This window comes from Anomaloglossus baeobatrachus, chromosome 5 (assembly GCF_048569485.1).
Source record: "Anomaloglossus baeobatrachus isolate aAnoBae1 chromosome 5, aAnoBae1.hap1, whole genome shotgun sequence".
Lineage (NCBI taxonomy): Eukaryota > Metazoa > Chordata > Amphibia > Anura > Aromobatidae > Anomaloglossus > Anomaloglossus baeobatrachus.
The window spans coordinates 56393281-56416755 of record NC_134357.1 but is presented as its reverse complement, the minus strand read 5'-3'; the positions used below and the strand labels follow the sequence as shown (position 1 = coordinate 56416755).

The 23475-nt window shown below is 44.2% G+C and overlaps 1 protein-coding gene across 1 annotated transcript in view; it reads right to left on the bottom strand.

The window, feature by feature from the left end:
• The window catches only part of LOC142312622 (alpha-2-macroglobulin-like protein 1), a 238807-nt gene that overhangs the window by 72476 nt on the left and 142856 nt on the right, over positions 1 to 23475 (bottom strand). The window lies entirely within an intron of this gene.

Here is a 23475-nt window from a genome sequence, read left to right as displayed (position 1 = left end):
TCGGTACCAGTTCCACAAACACATACATACAGTAACTGTGGGTTGCCACCTCCCCCCCCCAATGGAGACTGGGCCAGGGACGGGTCACAGAAGGGAAAAGTTGGAGCCAGATTGATGATGAGTACTGTTTGTCACTCGATGCCTAAGAGTCTGCAAGCTGTTATTGAAGCCTGAGGTGGTGCAGCAAAATACTTGTGACTAGTGATGTGTTGGAGTGTACTTTTGTTTGTTGTTCATGATTCCATAATTTTTTCCTCAGAATTGAGTGATTCCATAATTTTCCCCCTGTTTGGTCTTGAAAAGTAACCGTTACTGGCTAGCACATTATGTTTTCATGATTGTTTTTAGTGTTTCTAAAAGCCAGAAAGTTGCCATTTGAAGTGACTTTAGGTTTGTGCCATGTCTGTGATCTGCTTGTTTTAAACAAAAGTAAACAACTGAATGAACATCCTCAGAGCCAGGGGAGTCCATAATTTTTGCCAGGGGTTGTATAAATAGTGACATCTCGTCCATATATGAAGTGATAATTCTATGTATCATATATCAGTCTATATTCATAAGCAAACATTAATATATAAACATATAAAGGCATTTGTTTCATATACAAAAATTCAAATTGCATGACAACAATGATCAATAAATAAACATCGCGTTATTTCTATTATTTAAACAGGAAATTTTGTGTCTAACCCAATAATCCGAAATGCCTCTCGCATGAATAACTTTTCTCTGACTCTCTATCCGTCTCGCTCTCTTTCTCTCTCTCTCTCTCTGTCTCTCTCTGTCTATCCTCTGTTTGTCTTTCTGTCTGTCTGCCTCTCTACATGACGTGCATGACGTGAGATTGTGGAGTAGCAGCACTGAAAGCTGATGGAGGAGGGTTTAGCAAATATTTTACAATTCTGTTTACAGAATATGAAAATCATTATCAATGAAATAGCAAATTAGTAAAATTGATTGGATAAATCCTCTAACCCGAACTTTACAGTGTTCTTAGCCTATTACCCAAACTCCAGAGATAGAGGACTGTGTTAGTGGTAACTGAAATCTGTTTTGGTTAGAAGAGACTATTGCTTTCGTTTCATAACAAAAACATCAAACCCAGCATCACAATATTGCTGTGTAACTGCCAAGCTGTGTGTTGGTATTGTGTAATCACCAAGCCAAGCATTGTGCTACAGTGTTATTGGATAAATACCAATTTCTGTGCCACGGTGATGTTTTATAAGCACCAAGCTCTGTGTTTTGTAACCCACAAAATATTGTACTACAATATTGTTGTGTAACCGCTAAACTCTGAGCCACAGTATTTTTTGTTGTAAGAGGGTGACCTACAGTCATGTACTCCTCTGATTAGAGATGACGAGCAAACCTCTCAAGGCTCGGTTGGTGAAGACTAAGCGAACATACGTTACGTTCATCAAACCGAACTCCGAACATTAATTGAACCTTTCCGAATTCCATTGGATTCAATGGGAGGCCAAACATAAGGCCGAAAAAACACTGTTGATGGGGTGAAATCCTTTCAAAACAGCAGAAAAACGTTTACAGTGCAGTACCACTCTTTGGAATAGCCATTAGCTTCCTAGACTCTTGACATAAGAAATTTAGAGGTGGGTGAGAGAAAAGTAGTATAGGGCTGGTGCTCCCATACCCCTGCCAGTACTGACAAGAGACAACTTTGAGATCTATCTTGGAGTCTTGACATTTAAAAGCTTTTCGGGCAGACAGCAGTACAGTAGCATCAATTGCTCCCCTCCCCATAGGGTCTTAAAAGAGCTGAAGGTATGGTCCATGCAACACGCAGGCTGTGGCCTATCATTAAATTTTCAAAATGAAGACATGCTTCAGTGATCAGTGTAGGCCTCTTGCTCCTCCAAAAAGACTGACACTACCCACAAGACACAACTTTGAGTCTCATTTTGGAGTCCTGACATTCAAAAACCTTTCAGGCAGACAGCAGTACAGTAACATCAATTGCCCCCCTCCCCATACAGCCTTAAAAGTGGCCCAGCATTTCAATTTTAAAAAGTGAGCACACAGTGACCGTGCCTTCTGCAGCAGCGCATCCAGGACATAATAGTGTCCTTAAAATTTCCGTACAGCCAGGTTGATCCATGCAGTGCATATATGATGTCGCCCAGGTGTAGTGTAGCCACTAGGTTTGCACCGTAATCACACATGGCCTTCCCTGGCTCCAGGTAGAGTGGAGACAGCCATTTATCAAACTTGCCCTGGATGGTATTCCCCTACTTTGTAGCTGTGTCATAGTGTTCTCTGATGCATATTAATTTAAGCACTGCCTAATTGTGTTGACTTAAACACAGGATGTTGCCTGGCATTTAAATTTTAAAACTGAACATAAATGTTTAAAAACCTTTCAGGCAGACAACAATGCAGTAGCATCAATTGTCCCCATCTCCACAGGGCCATAGAAAAGCCGGGAGGTACGGTCCATGCAACACACAGGCTGTGGCCTGGCATTTTAAAAAATGAAGATATGCCTGAGTTGCAGGTGTAGGCCTCTTGCTCCCAGAAGACTGGTACTACCCACAAGACACAACCTTCACACCCAATAATGTTGGTAGAAATTACTCACAGCACCTTCAATAGTAGTAGTGTTACTAAAAGTAACCGGAGAAGCATGTCCAACCAAGGGATCCTCTTCGAATAGTTGCACAACAGATATTGAAAAGCACAGCTCCTCCAGGGTGATTCAGTGAAGAAACAGCTTTATTCCATATGCGACGTTTCGACAGGCGCAGCGGTCTTTTGCAAGCATACATATATCAAAACAGGTCCCATGTATATAGGTCAGCAGCCAAAGCTATCACCAATCACTATAGAGACCACCCCCACAAAACATCATCCAATCACATAAATGCAAAAGTGAAATAAATACAGAAAGCAGACACAGATGAAATTATATCCTCCCATCTCTAGATGGGATTTAATATTATCCTTAAATCCCATCTAGAGGAGCTGCATCAAACATTGCACATATAATAAAGATTATAAATAAATCAATGTACCTCTTTCTATACCCATATAGTAGCACGATTGCATCACCATAGCAACCAACTACAAATAGTAAGTCATAGAGCAATCACATGTCCTTTTCAGCCAATCGTCTTGTACTTAGATGTGCACATGCTCCAGCGTCCTGAATTGATTGGCTGACTTTTGGCAGGTCCTCAAATCAAATGGTTACTACATATATAGCAACACTCACATCACTATAGCAACCAACTACCAATAGTAAGTCCATAGAGCAATCACATGTCCATCTCAGCCAATCGTCTTGTACTTAGATGTGCACATGCTGCAGCGTCCTGAATTCATTGGCTGATATTTGGCAGGTCCTCAAATCACATGGTTACTTTTGCAGGTCCTTTAGAGTAAAGACACATCCCTCTGATAACAGACAGTCCTGAAGTGTCATTGTCATGACTCATGACTACAGTGTAAACTAACATTCTGTAGTCTCTCATCAGGGAACACTGCGCAGATGCTGCTGTCATATCACCGCCATAAACTGGCTAAGTATCTCATCCACAGACTCTATTGTATCACCAACAGAAACAAATAAAGCACCGCCATAAAAAAGCTAAGGGCACACACTGTGGCTCCAATAGTAAACGTAGGTATAGTAACGTCGATCATAAAACAGATATTATTAATATGTTATTCTAAGGCAGATGATATAACTCTTACATATATATTGAGAACCATATCTCGTGACAGCTAACAAAATTAATATAAGGACCATGATATATTCTATATAGACAATGTGCAGCTCATACATGAAAACCAAACACTATTACTTGTGGAAGTTGAGGGAGGTATAACAACATTCAAAAATATACTATGGACTTACTATTGGTAATTGGTTGCTATGATGATGTGAGTGCTGCTATATGGGTAGTAACCATGTTATTTGAGGACCTGCCAAATATCAGCCAATGAATTCAGGACGCCAGAACATGTGCACATCTATGTACAAGATGATTGGCTGAGAAGGATATGTGATTGCTCTATTGACTTAGGGGTACTTTGCACGTTGCGACATTGCTACTGCGATATCGTCGGGGTCAAATCGAAAGTGACGTACATCCGGCGCCGGTAACGACGTCGCAACGTGTAAAGCCTAGGAGAGAAGATGAACGAGCGTGAAACAGTCAAAAATCGGTGATCTGTGTCACGTCGTTCATTTTTATAATGTCGGTGCGTCCGCAGGTACGATGTTGTTTGTTTTTCCTGCAGCTCCACACATCGCTGTGTGTGAAGCCGCAGGAGCGACAAACATCTCCTTACCTGTGACCGCCGTCCACCAGCATTGCGGAAGGAAGGAGGTGTGCGGGATGTTTACATCCCGCTCATCTCCGCCCCTCCGCTTCTATTGGCTGGCCGATTAGTGACGTCGCGGTGACGTCGCTGTGACGCCAAACGCACTGCCTCCTTGAAGGAGGGATTCTTCGGCAGTCACAGCGACGTCGCCGACCAGGTAAGTGCGTGTGAAGCTGCCATAGCAATAATGTTTGCTACGGCAGCTATCACAAGATACCGCATGTGCGACGGAGGCGGGTGCTATCGCGCTCGGCATCGCTATCATCGGCTAGCGATGTCGCAGCGTGCAAAGTACCCCTTAGTATTGGTAGTTGGTTGCTATGGTGACGCGATCATAGTACTGTATGGGTATAGATAGAGATACATTGATTTATTTATAATCTTTATTATATGTGCAATGTTTGATGCCGCTCCTCTAGATGGGATTTAAGGATAGTACAAGGTATTTGATTGTGATATAATTTCATCTGTGTCTGCTTTCTGTATTTATTTCACTTTTTCATTTATATGATTGGTTGATGTTTTGTGGGGGTGGTCTCTATAGTGATTGGGGATAGCTTTGGCTGCTGACCAATATATATGGGACAACTTTGACACCCATCTTAGAGTCTCGACATTTAAAAACCTTTCAGGTAGACAACAGTAGAGTAGCATCAATTGCCCCCCCTCTCCATAGGGTCTTAACACAGCAGGGAGGTACGGTCCATGTAACACACAGACTGTGGTCTGGCATTTTAATGTTAAAAATGAAGACGTGCATGGCTGACAAGTTTAGGCATCTTGCTCCCAGAAGACTGGCAATACAGACAAAAGCCAACTTGGAGACCCTACTTGGAGTCTCCATATTTCCAAAAATTAAAGTCAGGCAACAGGAAAGGTGGCCACAATTGGCACTTGCTACAAATAGCCCTACAAAGCAACATGGCTGCATGGGACTTGCCCTGGAACAAGGCCTGAACGAGCATTTCTACCTTCAGCAGAGACAGCAAGATGACAGATAGGTGTTGGCCTCTTGCTGCAAGAGCCCTGAAATTGCAGTGAAAAGATACATTTGAAAACCGACTTCGAGTGTTCAGATTTAAAAATATTTCAGACAGACAGCAGGACAGTGACATCAGTTGCCCCCCATTACACCATAGTTTCTTTTCACAGCAGGGACGTATGGTCCATGCAACACACAGGATGCAGCTTTGCATTTAAATGTTAAAAATCAAAAGTGCATGACAGACAGGCTTAGTCCTCTTGCTCACAGAAGCCTAGCACTACACCATCGCCTAGTCTGCACAGTCTGGGACTGGTGTGGCAAAGTCACTGGACAGCCACAACCTTTTCATCTTTATGAACGTTAGGTGGTCTACATTTTCAGGGGATCATGATGATCTAAAACTTGAAAATGTGCTGCTATCGTCCACTAATGAAGAATGTTGGATAAAGATCACGGATTTTGGGCAGTCCAAAATTCTTGGTGAAACCTCATTAATGATGACTTTGTGTGGGATGCCCACTACTTGGCTCTTGAGGTGTTGATGACAGGAGGATGAAGAAGCAACAGATGTGGTTGATTTAGTGACCGTTGGCTGGGTAGTCCCAGTAGTCCACATTTTAGCACAGTAAAGGTGGCTTTGCACACTGCAACATCGCAAACGACATCGCTGTAACGTCACCGGTTTTGTGACGTTACAGCGACCTCCCCAGCGACATTGCAGTGTGTGAAACACATCAGCGACCTGGCCCCTGCTGTGAAGTTGTGATCGCTACAAATCGTTCAGGACCATTCTTAGGTCCTTTGTTTCCCGCTGTGCAGCATGCATCGCTAGAAAGTTTCAGTGTGTATAGGGGACTTTACAGCGACTTCCCTTTCAAAAAGCTGCTTTACAACGTCCCCAACAACCAGCTAGGTCGCTCTGCAGGTCCGGATCGCTGTTGCGTCGTTGGCCAGGTTTGCCTGTTTGACAGCTCACCAGAGACTTTGTAGCGATCCCGGCCAGGTTGGGATCGCTGGTGGGATCGCTAGAAAGTTTCAGTGTGTAAACCCAGCTTAAGATTCTCACATTAATGCATGTTGGTTGCGCGCATGCCTGTTCATGCATGTACTAGTCAAAGTATTTGAATTTTCCTCTACTGAGTCATTGTTTACAATGTTGGCAGATAACGAAATTTGGCTTATCCTTTGCTGTCTCAAAAAAGGCCCAGGCTAGGCAACTCTTCCTGCAAACTGCAGATCCGCCATAGCTGGTAGCCACAGCCAGAGTTGTGGCTGAGGATGCAGTGCTTCTTATGGTTGCATCACTACATGTTTGTGCGCGAATTGCCAATGTAGCACCCTCGCCTTCCTCCTTCTCTTCATCTGCTGAGCTACTCAGCTGCGTGTCTCAGGGTTCACCCCAAGTGGGATCTACGACTTCATTGTCAGGCTCTGTGTTGTCCCCCTCCTCTTCTTCCTGACCTGACATCACAGGTATTTAAGTATCATCATCATCACCTCCATCCTTGGGATCCAGCTGGGACCCTACTTCATCCGGGCCAGGATCCAACTCAAAAAAATTTTGGGCATCGGTGCAGATGCCTTCTTCCTCTTCAGTCTGGGAATCTTTGTAGTGAACATGTTATGCCCATGGGATAGAATGTATGAACAGGTCTTGAGACTCGCCCATGTGTGGTTCACCACGGTCAGTTTACTGGTTGGAGATTTGTGACGCAGGAGCAAACAAGTGTAATTAGATGGCACCTCTGAAAAATAAACTGTGTGTGATGTTGAGGTGCAGGCAGATGAGGGGAGGCCACTTGATGCAGCGTTAGCCATCCACTCCAGCACCTGCTGTTTATCAGCCTCATTTCAAAGTTGAAGCAATGTGTGGCTGCCAAAGAAATCTAGTGGAGTAGGCTGTCCAGTAGCTGAAGTTGTTCTCATTTCTATTGGGATAGAATAAAGGGGGCTTTACACGCTGCGACATCGCTAATGCGAACTCGTTGGGGTTACGGAATTGGTGACGCACATCCAGCCGCATTAGCGATGCCGTTGCGTGTGACACCTATGAGCGATTTTGCATCGTTTCAAAAATGTGCAAAATCGCTCATCGGTGACATGGGGGTCCATTCTCAAAAATCGTTACTGCAGCAGTAACGAGGTTGTTCCTCGTTCCTGCAGCAGCACACATCGCTCCGTGTGACACAGCAGGAACGAGGAAGCTCTCCTTAACTGCCTACCGGCCGCTATGCGGAAGGAAGGAGGTGGGCGGGATGCTTCTATTGGGCGGCGGTTCAGTGACGCAGCTGTGACGTCGCTGTGACGCTGAACGAACCGCCCCCTTAGAAAGGAGGTGGTTCGCCGGTCACAGCGACGTCGCTGGGCAAGTATGTGTGACAGGTCTGGGCGATGTTGTGCGGCACGGGCAGCGATTTGCCTGTGTCGCACAACAGATGGCGGCGGGTACCCACGCTAGCGATATCGGTACCGATATCGCAGCATGTAAAGTGGCCTTATGTCGGTGTTTGCCCACTAGATCTTTGACTAAAGCTGGGTTCGCACATAGCGACAGCGACAACGACGTCGCTGTTACATCACCATTTTCTGTGACGCAACAGCGACCTTGTAAGTTGCTGTTATGATCGCTGCTTAGCTGTCAAACACAGCAGACGCAGCAGCGATCATAACGACACGCGTCGCTGTGGAAGTGATGCTGCGCTTGGTAACTAAGGTAAATATCGGGTAACCAACCAAAGTGCTTCTCTGGTTACCCGATATTTACCTTGGTTACAAGCGCACACTGCTTAGCGCTGGCTCCCTGCACTCATAGCCACAGTACACATCGGGTTAATAAGCAAACCTTTGCTTATTTCCCAATGTGTACTCTGGCTCTGTGCAGGGAGCAGGGAGCCGGCAGCACAGACAGCGTGAGAGCGGCGGACGCTGTAACTAAAGTAAATTTCGGGTAACCAAGGAAAGGGCTTCTTGGTTACCCGATGTTTACTGTGGTTACAGCTTACCGCAGGCTGCCAGACGCCGGCTCCCTGCTCGCTTTAGTTCGTCGCTCTCTCGCTGTCACACACAGCGATGTGTGCTTCACAGCGGGAGAGCAACGAGCAAAAAATGAAGCAGGACATTCAGCAACGAGCGGCGACCTCACAGCAGGGGCCGGGTCGTTGCTGGATGTCACACACAGCGATAGCGACGGGACACCGCTGCTACGTCACAGAAAATGGTGACGTAACAGCGATGTCGCTGTCGTTGTCGCTATGTGTGACACCACCTTTACAGAACTTCCCACAAGTATACCTCCAACACCCAACTTGTTTCCTTTTCCATGATAACCTCGTCGTGATTTACCACTCATGGTTGATGTAACCTTCCCCTTTCAACAGATGTTAGACACCTGGAACAAAAGATTAATTATTTATTTCCTGCCTGAGTTGGCAATATTGTGAAGGCACTAAAAAGTATCACTACCTACAAATGCGTTTCACTGCGTAATTTGAAGCAGACATGGAAAAGTGTCAAGAATACCTTTTTAGCTTGTTCAATAGCAAATTTTCAGCAGGCACTAATAACAATTCCCATAAATGTCTTTCACGGCAGAATTTTGAGCACGCAGTTAAAATTGTCAAGAAGCACTTTTTACATACTTTCCTAGCAACTTTTTAGGCTACGCACAGTTAACTAGCAATATCTATAAATGTGTTTGCGTAATTTTGAGCAGGCAGCAATACATAGCAATATCTATTTACATGCTTCACTGGCAACTCTTTAGCAGGCACTATAAGTACCAATCCCCATTTTAATGATGAAATGTGCTGATTTGTTGCACACACACACACCTTTCTCTACACTGCACATCCTTAATCTAAACTATATCTCTCATATCTATCTCAACTACCATAGCATTAAACCCCTAGCTAAGGTCACTATCTAGCAGCACCAGTGGGAGCACAAGCGGCAGCACCTTCCTTAACATTTCACATTCACAAAATGGTGCAGACGAAAGATGTCCAGAATTTATATGCACACGGACATGTGACTTACGCATCCAATCACAGAAGCCCTACTGTCTGAACCTTGTGGATGTTTGCTGTGGCGTGATTGGCTGCAGCAACATCCACAAATAAAATTAAGAAAAAAAAATGGCTCCAAAAGGCTTCTCCCGGTCCAGAGTCCTCGCCTCCTCCACTGATTTTACACATCCCCACATCAGACGGCGTCACAATCCTATACAAAGAATAAAATGCTATTAGAAAAACATTTTTGGAAATGTGGTCAGTGTTTGGGGGTAGAAAATAAACAAAATCGAACATTACCGACTTTTGGGTAAACGTTATCTGGGTTACTGAGCCCAAACAAGCAAACTATGGCTTGTATGGAATTTGAAATTGACCCAGCTTTACCAAACAGGTTCGCTCATCTCTTTCTCTGAAGACATCAACGGTTCTAGTGCACAATGTGGGATGTAGAATACATGGTATATAGTTTTATAGTAAAAAGTGTGATGCATTGTATAATATAATGTTATTGTTGGTCTGTTCCCTTTATTATATGGCTGCAGTACTGCCTACAGCCACAAGATGCCACTGTAGAAACGGGAAAAATCTTTGCAAGGGCTAATGTGGCGCCATGAACAAGCCAGGTCGTCACAGGTACTGCAACAACACACCCCACACCCCACACCCCGAGATAGGCACATCAGTCACACACAAATCCTTGTTGCCTCCGTCCAGGGGCTGATGTCCACACCAGGTGGGGTGGAGCCATGCGGTTGGCCCCACCCACTGAGGAGTTCACAGTCCTGGGGACGGGAAAGGAAGTCAGTTAAGCTCTGGCAGAGCTAGAGAGTAGTTAAGGAGAGTGAAAGTGAAGGAGCAAGAAGTGGTAGTTGAGGAGAAAGAGCAGACTGACCGTGTCCAGGTACGTGGCCCGGGCACCAAGAGCAAGGTTGGCAGACGGTGGTGGCCGTCTGCAGGAGAGGCTGATCGACGCGAAACCGTAGGACCGGGGACGGGCGGTGGCCCGCCGGTACCGAACCGGGGAGCAAAGAGAAGCCACCACAAACCGGCAGGGCCTACGGACCCCGACCAGGCTTGGAGTCGCTGTTAAACTGGTCAAATCCATTAGCGACTGGAACCTCCGGGGTTTCCTAGCAGCAAAGACCCGATAGAAGGCAACCGTCCAAACCGAGAAAGGGAAATACAGCTACCGCCACAGCTAGAATTCCCAGGGCCAGAGCCTGCGGGCAAAAGGGGCTCCTCCAGCACACATCCAAGCTGGGGAGCGGGTTACCGGTGGGAAGCCATCGGGATCGAAGACACACAACAGGTGCAAGGAAAGGCAGCCACCACCACCCGTCCGGGAGTAACCACCGCAGCCGGCTGCGGGACCCGTCCATCCAGCCATTTGTTTTACCGGAGACACTGTATTCATCATTGGCTGAGTGAGTACCACCGTGCCGTCAGGCACCGGGCTGGCCCCGCGACCCTGCACCTCGCCAACCCTGCCTCCCCCGACACCTCACCGGGCCCCGGGACCACCAAATCCCCCTACCCACGGAGGGGAGAGAAACATCTTGGCTGCTCCCTGTCATCGCTCCTGGGATCCCCGTCCAGAGCACCGGTGGTGTCCCAACCTTACCACAAACCGTGGGTGGCGTCACGGACCATACCCTCCAACCCCAAACCACCCCTTTCACTCACGGGCGAGGAGCGCCGCTCGAGTCCCCGGATCCGGCCCACCGCTCGAGCCACCGAGCAGCGGTGAGCAAGCAGCAGCCCAGAGCCGGACACGAGTGCGGTGAGCGCAGCGGCCCCCCCCCTCCCCGCCCGCGACACTAACTGCATAGCTTTCCCACAGTGGGGTCGGATAGGGAACTGATATAGGAAGGTACCATATTTTTCGCTTTATAAGACGCACCTGATTATAAGACACACCCCGAAATTTGGTGAAAGAAAAGCGAATTTTGTTTTTAATGTTAAATGGGGTCCGTCTTATAATGCGAGTGTCCGTCTAACAAATCATATAGGGTATATGTCCCTCATAGCCCCCCATCCTAAAATTAGCCCCCTTAATCTGGATATGGCCCACTTATATTGAATATAGCCCCCTTGTGCTGGCACACGTCCCCCAGTGATGCCACATGTCCCCTATTGCTGGCACACATCCCCTATTGCTGCCACACGTCCCCTATTGCTGGCACCCGTCCCCTATTGCTGGCAAACGTCCCCTATGGCTGGCACACATCCCCTATGGCTGGCACACGGCCCCTATTGCTGCCCATGACCCCTGTGGCTTGCACATGGCCCCTATTGCTGCTCATGGCCCCCTGTGGATGGCACACATCACCCTGTGTTTGATATGGCCCCCATGCTGCTGCTTATAGTAAAAGAAACTCTTTCCTTACCTTCTCCAGTGATGTCCTCCCTCGTGTCTCCCTCCGTGCTGCTGAGCTCCTGCACTTCCTTGTTCTCAGTGCCGGTCATGTGATCGGTACAGCAGAGTGACATATCTGCGTGCATGATCACAGCGGCAGGAGGGAGACACCAGGGAGACATGCTAGAGGAGGTAAGTAAAGATTTTTTTTTTTTACTATGGGCAGCAGCATGGGGGCCATATCTAACACAGGGGTACATGTGCCATCAAAGGGGAGCACAGGCACATATAACATGCGCCGCTCCTCCAGCCCGTCACCGCGGTGTGGTTTCAGCACCACGGTGATGGACAGCGGCAGTGCATATTATATGAGCGGGAGCCGGACATCTCTCGCTGCAGCCTTCACCAGCCTCTACCAGCCTGCCTCAGCCTCCAGCACCGATCCAGAGCTGTCCCCACCTCCCCTTGACCCCGCAGTATATAATCCGTATATTCAGATTATAAGACGCACCCCCTACTTTCCCCCAAAATTTGGGGGAACAAAAGTGCGTCTTATAAAAGCGAAAAATACGGTATATGTTACGAGGATGCCATTACGGAGAGTGGTCCCTCCTATGTCTGGTGTCAGGAGATCACAGCACTGGGCTTCACACACACTTGCTCTGGTTAAGGTTATGTGTCCACGTTGCTTTTTACCTGCTTTTTTGCTGCTTTTTCAACTGCAGCGTTTAATGCCAAAATGGATGTGTTCTGCTTTTCAAGCATAGTCTATGGGAATTTGGGTTTCTTGTGCGCACTATGCTGTTCAAAAAGGTGCCTTTTTGTGGCAGAAATTTGTGCAAAAACTCTGCTTTTCAAAGAAGCAACATGTCAATTGTTTTTGCCATTTGCATTTTGAACTGCAAAGCAGAGTTTTTGCCCAAATTTCTGCCACAAAAGGCACCTTTTTGAACAGCATAGTGCGCACAAGAAACCCAAATTCCCATAGACTATGCTTGAAAAAAAAAGCAGGTAAAAAGCAACGTGGACACATAGCCTCAGGCGGGCTTTGCACACTACGACATCGCAGGTGCGATGTCGGTGGGGTCAAATTGAAAATGACGCACTTCTGGCATCGCATGCGACATCGTAGTGTGTAAAGGCTCGATGATACGATTAACGAGCGCAAAAGCGTCGTAATCGTATCATCGGTGCAGCGTCGGCGTAATCCATGATTACGCTGACGCGACAGTCCGATGTCGTTCCTCTCTCCTGCGGCAGCACACATCGCTGTGTGTGAAGCCGCAGGAGCGAGGAACATCTCCTACCGGCGTCACTGCGGCTTCCGTAGGATATGCGGAAGGAAGGAGATGGGCGGGATGTTTACATCCCACTCATCTCCGCCCCTCCGCTCCGATTGGCCGCCTGGCGTGTGAGGTCGCTATGACGCCGCACGACCCGCCCCCTTAACAAGGAGGCGGGTCGCCGGCCAGAGCGACGGTCGCAGGACAGGTGAGTCCATGTGAAGCTGCCGTAGCAATAATGTTCGCTACGTCAGCTATCACAAGGATATCGCTGCTGCGACGGGGCGGGTAGCATTGCGCTCGGCATCGCAGCATCGGCCTGCGATGTCGCAGCGTGCAAAGTACCCCTAAGGCTATGTGTCCACGTTGCTTTTCCCTACTTGCAGTTCTAAATGCACGTTATGTCCTTAATTGAATTAGCCAAAGTTGCCTTTTGCAGAACTTTAGCGCTGAAAACGCATGCGTATTTGCCGCGTATTTGGTGCGTTTTTAGCGCTTTTTAGATGCTTTTTCAAATGCACTTTGACACATGCGTTTTGAACATCAAGACAATGATAAATAAAGTTATAACAGTCAAACAAAATGAAAAAAGAGAAAAAAAAGGGACACAAATATTTGTATGAAAATAAAGAAAATAGCAAGATTTAATAGAATTATAGCGGTTATTTAATAAAAACCGGAAATATAGCAATAAAATGATAATTTTCTTTACATAAATTGTCGGACTATGTGTGTGTGTAAAGGGACATATGAAATCATTATTTTGATGTGCAAAAAGCATCCTGCACCTAAAAAGCAGGTAAAACGCTGGAATTTTGATGTTTCTTGGTTACTCCCTGCTTCTCATTGACTTCTATGTTATCTAAACGCACCTCAAATGGCAAAAACAATTGACATGCTGCTTTTTAAAACGCATGGTTTTTGCCACAAAATATGCAAATTAAAAGCAGCATTTTGAACTGCATGGTGGGCACAGGAAAACCCTATTTTCCATAGACTTTGCTGGGAAATCAAAACGCAGATATTTGGGCACTAAAAAGGTGCAGTTGAAAACGCTGCAGAAAAGCATGAAAAAACACACCGTGGACACAGGGCCTAATACTGCTTGCTGTGAGATTCTCCTTTTTCCAGCACTGGTAGGGTTAAGTAGTTCCTCTGGTCTCCTGAGTGAGAGCAGTAGCCAGCTGTTCTCTATTGCTACTTTGCTCTGCTAGAAAGACTTCCCTCTTTGCTCAGGTAAATTGCTAGTGATAGTTTCTGTTTAGCTTAGCTCTAAAGGGAACCTGTGAGCTGTGGACCAGGCAGCCATTCATATGCCATTTACTGTGTGAAAGTGTGGTGCCCTGTGCCTGGATCGCCACAAGTAATAGCTGCATGTGTATTTCAATATGAATAACATGTATTGCCAGCTTTATGATTACATTACAGTCAATGGAGTGAAATACCGCAGGGACCTGCAGAAAAGAAGTGACATGCAATTCTCTTTGCAGCAGAAAACATGCAGCAAAACCTGTAGGTGACAAAAACTGCAGTGTGCGCACAGAATTTTTTTTTACCATAGGTTTTGCTGGGGAAGGACTGCAGAAAGGTTATGAGCATTTTCTGCAGCAAAACATGTAGCAAAACCGCGACAAAACCGTGGTAAAAACCGCAGCGTGCGCACAGGCCATTAATGAGATTTAGTTTTCTCTGCTCTTCACTACATACAAACACACATTTACCTACACTCCCTTACTGGGGCTGTTCACTTGAGCTCCTAACTGAGCTTGGGTGCGTGTCCTAGAAGAAGAGAGGGGAGGAGCTTTGGTGTGAGGTAAATTCAGAAAAGGGCATTTGAAGTCATTGTGAGGTGAAGTGAGGAGTGCAATATGGAGATGGTCCTGTCCTGAGGTAACTGTTAAAACCTCTGGAGGGGCCAAATACAGAGTGGCAGGGTGTCAGCCCCTAGGCTACCTGTTGTCTACCTTCTAATTTCCACCACTGTATTGTTGTGCAACCACCAAGCTCTATGCTGTGATAGTGAAGTGTAACTACTATGATCCATACTGTTGTTTTGTAACCATCAAGCTCTGTACCTCTACCCAATGTTTAACCCTTATGTTTCAGAGATTATTGAGGGACTCTTTCTCTTATGCTGTCCTATCTAAAGTTGAAGTGAAGCCATTTCCTATATAACCCTGCTGTGTCTGTGTCCAACACTGCTCCATTCTCGTTTCTGGGGTCAAAGGGTCACACATAAAAACTGACCCTCTCGCAGGTATTTCTGTTTATATATTCATATACATTTATAGTATATACATACATTTTATTACTTATCTTCTAGCACTTGTGAGTTGAGATGAGTTGACCTGTGGAAGTTTGGTTCGGCAGCATCAGTCAGACTTTGGTAAAGTTCGGTTGGGACCCGGAATTGACCTGAACCCCACCGGAAGTGACTGTTGGACAGTCCAGGTCTCCGCCCACAAAACAGAACACTTCCGGGGGCAGGTGGAACAGGTTTCGCCATGTTTTTTTGCTTTGTGTACACTACATCCAATCATGTCGTTCTTACCCCCAGTGCAAGTCGTTTAAACACTGTAAGTGGCTCTCATTTGGCTGAGCACCGAGCGTACCTGAGCACAGCGATACTCATGTGAGTGGTTTGCATAGATATAAAGCAATCAAACTCCGAACCCAAATTCTGGGTTTATTTCGTAAAGTCTGTGTTTTGTACAAACAATGAACACCGAACCTCAGATTTGATCATCTCTAGTCCTGAGTTAAATATTACACTAAACTCCAGAGTTGCATTTGGAATTCTTTTGGCTAGTTTTGCAGACCATTTACAAGCTTGTTGACCTGCATTACAGATTAAACTAAATTCCACAATATAGTGGTAGTCCATCCGATATCTGTATAATAATGGAGTTATGTTCAAAATGCAGAGCAGCAAAGGAAATGTCATTATATCTTTATATCTTTTACCTTTTTCTACATCACTATGTAAATTCTCTAGGATTGTCCTGGGTGCTTGGGCCTTTCCTGGTGTGGATTTATAGAGATGTACAGTTTGAGATCTATTCAGTGTGTCCTCCATTCTCCGCTCTCCCCCTCAGAGCATTAGTCTCACATAGACACAGTGGAAGAGATACTGCTGCAGATCCCCCTCCACTGTCTTCTAGTTATGGCTTTAGAGGAGATTTTGTAAACCGTGGAGGTTTCGGAATCTTTTCATTTAATTTCTGCGCATAATTGATATACAAAAATGTACATTTGTGTATTTATTCATAATCCCTATTTGTTCACAGAAGCCCAACGTAAGACAAGACTCATATTAGATGGAAACATTTACTTTATTGGTTACTTAAAAGCCGCAGAATGTGATGGTGTATACTGCTGAACTGCTTCTTCTTTTCATATAGTTCTCCTGATGTATTCCAAATAGAAGAGATCGTTGAGGTGATATGCAGTTACTGATCTTTGGTTAGTGATTTTCTATCTTCTTAAAACCTAATGAAAAATAGAAAAAAAATTGTAGGTCAAACCAAAAATTTACAAGAGACCTTTTAGGACTTTGTTTTGCAAGCTGAATCTGAAAGTTCATTTTTATTATCAGGTGTATAGACTGCTTTATTGATCTGGAAGACCTTTCATTTATAAAATAATGGACAAACAATCCACTATATATGGTTCTTCAGTGCTGCAAAATACATAAAAAAGTATACTAACGTCCCTACACTGAGCTACTATTCAGATCTCAGCCCTGTGCCCCCTGCCGGTCTCATGACAAGCATGATCACATGACCGCTGATGCCAATCAGCAGCTACTGAGCTGCAGATTTCATAATTTTGTACTAGCGAAAAACATTGTATTGAATACCAGTGACTAGCTGCTGCTGAGACTGGCGTAGCGGAAGGATGGTGCTGTTCCTTGAGATATACAATACAGATCAAAAGTTTGGACACACCTTCTCATCTCTAGAACAACTGTTAAGAGGAGACTTTGTGCAGCAGGCCTTCATGGTAAAATAGCTGCTAGGAAACCACTGCTAAGGACAGGCAACAAGCAGAAGAGACTTGTTTTGGATAAAGAACACAAGGAATGGACATTAGACCAGTGGAAATCTGTGCTTTGGTCTGATGAGTCCAAATTTGAGATCTTTGGATCCAACCACCGTGTCTTTGTAAAAAGGTGAACGGATGGACTCTACATGGCTGGTTCCCACCGTGAAGCATGGAGGAGGAGGTGTGATGGTGTGGGAGTGCTTTGCTGGTGACACTATTGGGAATTTATTCAAAATTGAAGGCATACTAAACCAGCATGGCTACCACAGCATCTTGCAGCGGTGTGCTATTCCATCCTGTTTGCGTTTAGTTGGACCATCATTTATTTTTCAACAGGACAATGACCCCAAACACACCTCCAGGCTGTGTAAGGGCTATTTGACTAAGAAGGAGAGTGATGGGGTGCTACGCCAGATGACCTGGACTCCACAGTCACCAGGCCTGAACCCAATCGAGATGGTTTAGGGTGAGCTGGACCACAGAGTGAAGGCAAAAGGGCCAACAAGTGCTCAGCATTTCTGGGAACTCCTTTCAAGACTGTTGGAAGACCATTTACAGTGACTACCTCTTGAAGCTCATCAAGAGAATGCCAAGAGTGTGCAAAGTAGTAATCAAAGCAAAAGGTGGCTACTTTGAAGAACCTAGAATATAAGACATATTTTCAGTTGTTTCACACTTTTTTAAGTATTTCATTCCACATGTTTTAATTCATAGTTGTGATGCCTTCAATGTGAATCTACAATTTTCAGAGTCATGAAAATAAAGAAAACTCTTTGAATGAGAAGGTGTGTCCAAACTTTTGGTCTGCACTCACTATATATACAGCTCTGGCAAAAATTAAGCGACCACTGCAAAATTGTCAGTTTTTCAGATTTTTCTCTTTATAGGTATATTTTTGAATAAAATATAAATTGTTCTTTTATTCTATAAACTACTTTGCAAAGTTTAATCTGCCCAATTTCTAGAGTAAGGTAATCTTCTCTGATGAGTCTAATTTTCAACTTTGTTGAACACCTGGTCGTCTAATGGTTAGACGGAGACTTGGAGAGGCGTACAAGCCACAGTGACTTGCACCCACTGTGAAATTTGGTGGAGGATTGGTGATGATCAGGGGATCCTTCAGCAAGGCGGGTATTGGGCAGATTAAACTTTGCGAAGGACGTATGAATCAAGCCCCATACAAGGTTATCCTGGAAAAACAGTTGCTTCCTTCTGCTCAGGCAATGATCCCCAACTCTGAGGACTGTTTTTTCCAGCAGGACAATGCGTCATGCCATACAGCTAGGTCAATCAATGTGTGGCTGAAAGACCACCACATCAAAGCCCTGTCATGGCCAGCTCAATTTCCAGACCTTAACCCATTGAAAACCTCTGGAATCTAATCAAGAGGAGGATGGATAGTCACAAGCCATCAAACAAAGAAGAACTGCTTAAATTTTGCATCTGGAGTGGCATAAGGTCACCCAAAAGCAGTGTGAAAGATTGGTGGAAAGCATGCCAAGACGCATGAAAGCTGTGATTAAAAATCATGGTTATTCCACAAAATATTGATTTCTGAACTCTTCCTGAGTTAAAACATTATTAGTATTGTTGTTTCTAAATTATTATGAACTTGTTTCTCTTTGCATTATTTGAGATCTGAAAGCAATGCATTTTTTTTGTTATTTTTGACCATTTCTCACTTTCAAAAAATAAATACAAAATTTATTGCTTGGAAATTTGGAGACGTTGTCAGTAGTTTATAGAATAAAATACAATTTACATTTTAATCCAAAATATACCTATTAAAGAGAAAAATGAGAAAAACTGACAATTTTGCAGTGGTCTCTTAATTTTTGCCAGATCTAGAATGAAATACTTAACAAAAAAGGGTGAAACAACTGAAAATATGTCTTATATTCTAGGTTCTTCAAAGTAGCCACCCTTTGCTTTGATTACTGCTTTGCACACTCTTGGCATTCTTTTGATTAGCTTCAAGAGGTAGTCACCGGAAATAGTCTTCCAACAGTCTTGAAAGAGTTCCCAGAGATGCTTAGCACTTGTTGGCCCTTTTGCCTTCACTCTGCAGTCCACCTCACCCCAAACCATCTCGATTGGCTTTAGGTCTGGGGACTGTGGAGGCCAGGTCATCTGGCATAGCACCCCATCACTCTCCTTCTTAGTCAAATAGCCCTTACACAGCCTGGAGGTGTGTTTGGGGTCATTGTCCTGTTGAAAAATAAATGAAGGTCCAACTAAACGCAAACCGGATGGAATAGCATGCAGCTGCAAGTTGCTGTGGTAGCCATGCAGGTTCAGTATGCCTTCAATTTTGAATAAATCCCCAACAGTGTCACCAGCAAAGCACCCCCACACCATCACACCGCCTCCTCCATGCTTCACAGTGGGAACCAGGCATGTGAAGTCCATCCGTTCACCTTTTCTGTGTCACATAAAGACACGGTGGTTGGATCCAAAGATCTCAAATTTGGACTCATCAGACCAAAGCACAGATTTCCACTAGTCTAATGTCCATTCCTTGTGTTCTTTAGCCCAAACAAGTCTCTTCTGCTTGTTGCCTGTTCTTAGCAGTGGTTTCCTAGCAGCTATTTTACCATGAAGGCCTGCTGCACAAAGTCTCCTCTTAACAGTTGTTCTAGAGATGTGTCTGCTGCTAGAACTCTGTGTGGCATTGACATGGTCTCTAATCTGATCTGCTGTTAACCTGTGATTTCTTTGGCTGGTGACTCAGATAAACTTATCCTCCGCAGCAGAGGTGACTCTTGGTCTTCCTTTCCTGGGGCGGTCCTCATGTGAGCCAGTTTCTTTGTAGTGTTTGATGGTTTTTGCCACTGCACTTGGGGACACTTTCAAAGTTTTCCCAATTTTTTGGAATGACTGACCTTCATTTTTTAAAGTAATGATGGCCACTCATTTTTCTTTACTTAGCTGCTTTTTTCTTGCCATAATACAAATTCAACAGTCTATTCAGTAGGACTATCAGCTGTGTATCCACCAGACGTCTGCATAACACAACTGATGGTCGCAACCCCATTTATAAAGGGATGAAATCCTACTTATTAAACCTTACAGGGCACAGCTGTGAAGTGAAAACCATTTCCGGTGACTACCTCTTGAATCTAATCAAGAGAATGCCAAGAGTGTGCAAAGCAGTAATCAAAGCACAAGGTGGCTACTTTGAAGAACCTAGAATATAAGACATATTTTCAGCTGTTTCACACTTTTTTGTTAAGCATTTCATTCCACATGTGTTAATTCATAGTTAATTCATACCTTCGTGATTTCTTATTCCTTTGCATGTTTGTGACACTTAAATGTTTCAGATTGCAAAACTAATTTAAATATTAGACAAAGATAACACAAGTATACACAAAATGCAGTTTATGTGTTTGTTAAGGGAAAATATATAATTAATTATTAAAATATAAATTAACTGTGGTTTATCACATCTTTGGGAAGATGAGTTCAACTTCCCTAGCCACACCCAGGCCTGATTACTGCCACACCCGTTCTCAATCAATAAATGACTTAAATAGAACCTGCCTGACAAAGTGAAGTAGACCAAAAGATCCTCAAAAGCTAGAAATCATGCCGCTATCCAAATAAATTCAGTAACAATATATATGTATTTATTTAGCAGCACCGATGGGGCTATTATTTGGGGGTTGTTTAGTAGTGACTGCCCACGGTGATCTATGAGACATCACTGTTACACGTCGTCAACAAGGACCAGAGCAGCAGTGGAGAGGCATCACTAGATCTGAGGAGTGTGAGTTAAGCTAAATGTTTGTTATTTTTATTATCTAAATGTCTATACTAAAGGTGCCTTCTTTAGGGGGTTAGAGATTTCCAGTCACAGAATGCTTTACATCAAAGTAAAATAAAGGGTTGTAATAGAAACAAAAATTAAAAAAAAAAGGTTTTATGGGTCCAATGAAGTTTAAATGTGAAGTCATACCATGTTGGAAACACCATTTGGTCTCAGGGATACTGTCGTCGAAGCAGCAGCCTTTCTCTTCACACTGCTCCTTTGAAATAGCTTTGTATCCACAGTCTTCCCTCTCAGTAGCAGATATTGCACAGTGAACTACGACTGAAGATGGATAAGTCATTAAAATGCTATCTATTGCACTGTAAATACCACTGTATTATGGATTTCTAGGTTGTATGAAGCCAGAAAATGTTTGTGTTCATTTTTTTTTCATTGCAGTGATCCCTTGTCAATAAACTTGTGGTGCGATATAAGCAGTTTTCATCACATATCTATCTTTTACTAAACTTATTTTTTTAACTGTGACCTCTGTGCTTTAAAAATTATGTACTATAGAAATTAGAGTTAATAATCCCACACCCTGCACATGATTAGAGCTATTAGGGTTTATTAACACTTTAGAGTTACTGTACGTTGGGGGATTATTGCTATTATGTTTACAAAACCTTATTAGCCTGTCATGTATATTTAAGTGGGTTGCCAGAAGAAGAAAGTCATATTCAGTGCTCCACAGCCGTTGTACACCACATCGCCATCTGCCGGTGGACCGGGGTCACCAGGAGCTAATCTGCATGGGGTGTGTTTCTTTGAGAGAATAGTTTATAGGGGATCCGAGTCGAAAATATAACGGCAGCGAGAAGGCAGAGTTGGTGCCAAGATTACCAAGGGAGCAGACAAGTATACAGCAGAACAGACCCATGTTGTCTGCAGTGGACTTCTCTTGAAGTGCACAGAGCCCAGAGAACCCGAAGACCGAATACTGTCACCAAAAGAACTCTAAGACCGAATATTGTTGCCAGAGGAACCCGAAGACCGAATATTGTCACCAGAGGAACCCAAAGACCAAATATCATCAACAGAGGAACCCGAAGACCAAATACTATCACCAGGGGAACCTGAAGTCCGAATACTGTCACCAGAGGAATCCGAAGACCAAATATCATCAGCAAAGGAACCCAAAGACCAAATACTATCGCCAGAGGAACCCGAGCACTAAATACCAAATACGGTCACTAGAAGAGGACCAAACTATGTGGTGAAACATCGAGCATTTGATATTGAGGACCAGAGAATTAAGCGGGCTTTACACGCTATAATATATCTAACGATGTGTCGGCGGGGTCACGTCGTAAGTGACGCACTTCCGGCATCGTTAGTGTTGTTGTAGCGTGTGAAACCTACGTGCGATTGTACGAAAAACTGTTGATCGCATACACGTCGTTCATTTACTAAAAATTGCACGTCCGGTTGTTCAATGTTCCCGTGGCAGCACACATCGCTGTGTGTGACACCCCGGGAACGATGAACAAATCTACCTGCGTCCCGCCGGAAATGCGGAAGGAAGGAGGTGGGTGGGATGTTTACGTCCCGCTCATCTCCGCCCCTCCGCTTCTATTGGGCGGCCATTGTGTGACGTCGCTGTGACGCCGAACGTCCCTCCCATTACAGGAAGTGGATGTTCACCGCCCACATCGAGGTCATATGGAAGGTAAGTACGTGTGACGGAATTTAATCGTTTGTGCGACACGGCTAAACAAATTGAACGTGCCACACATACGATGGGGGCGTGTCACATCGCATACGAGATCGCATGGGAAATTGTAAGGTGTAAAGCAGCCTTTATAAATGGACATTTGTTTTAGTGCAACATCTAAGTGATTACTTCCCACCTTGACGTATTGTACTGAGGAGAGAATAGCCAATTACTAGAGTTTACTCTTGGTATAGTGAGCTGCAACACCACTACGACATGTTTATTGTACTGCTGAACTAGAAGAATTTATGTACAGCTTAATTTTTCTATCCTAATTGTATATTGTGACTACAAGTGGGGCCAAACCGATGCTCTCCTGATGGAAGGACTAGAATTGGGTTGATCTTAAGGGAATTTGTTCATAATAATAATCTACAGCAATTGTATGCACCGGATCAGTCGAGGATAACTGAGATTTGATTTGTCTGCTTTGAACTTTTTTATTATTAACTTTTTATTATTATTATTATTATTATTATTATTATTATAACTTCTCTATTATTTTTTGCTTCAGAAATTGGAGTACATGTGAATTATTTGTTTAAATTTTAGCTTTTCTTTGCAAAACAAATATACCAAAAAAGCAACTGATATGCATTTCCTTACTGATCACATTTTAATTAGAATATACATAAATGTAATTGAGAGCACTAAAGCTGCAAGACAGCTATTGTGGCCAAAGTCGCAATATGCCCCCCTTAAGTCCCAAGTACCACACTATATACAGTATATTGGTTTCTCATGCAGGTCTTTGAAATCCAAATTCATCTAAATATCAGATTCCTCTACCTTTGGCTGCATTCCTCAGTAATAAGAATTTTAATTCAATATAAAAGTCAACCAACCAATCACTGATATTAATCTCAATGACAAAATATTCAGAGATGATTCCTTACCTGAATTCCATGGGGCACTGTACTCGACT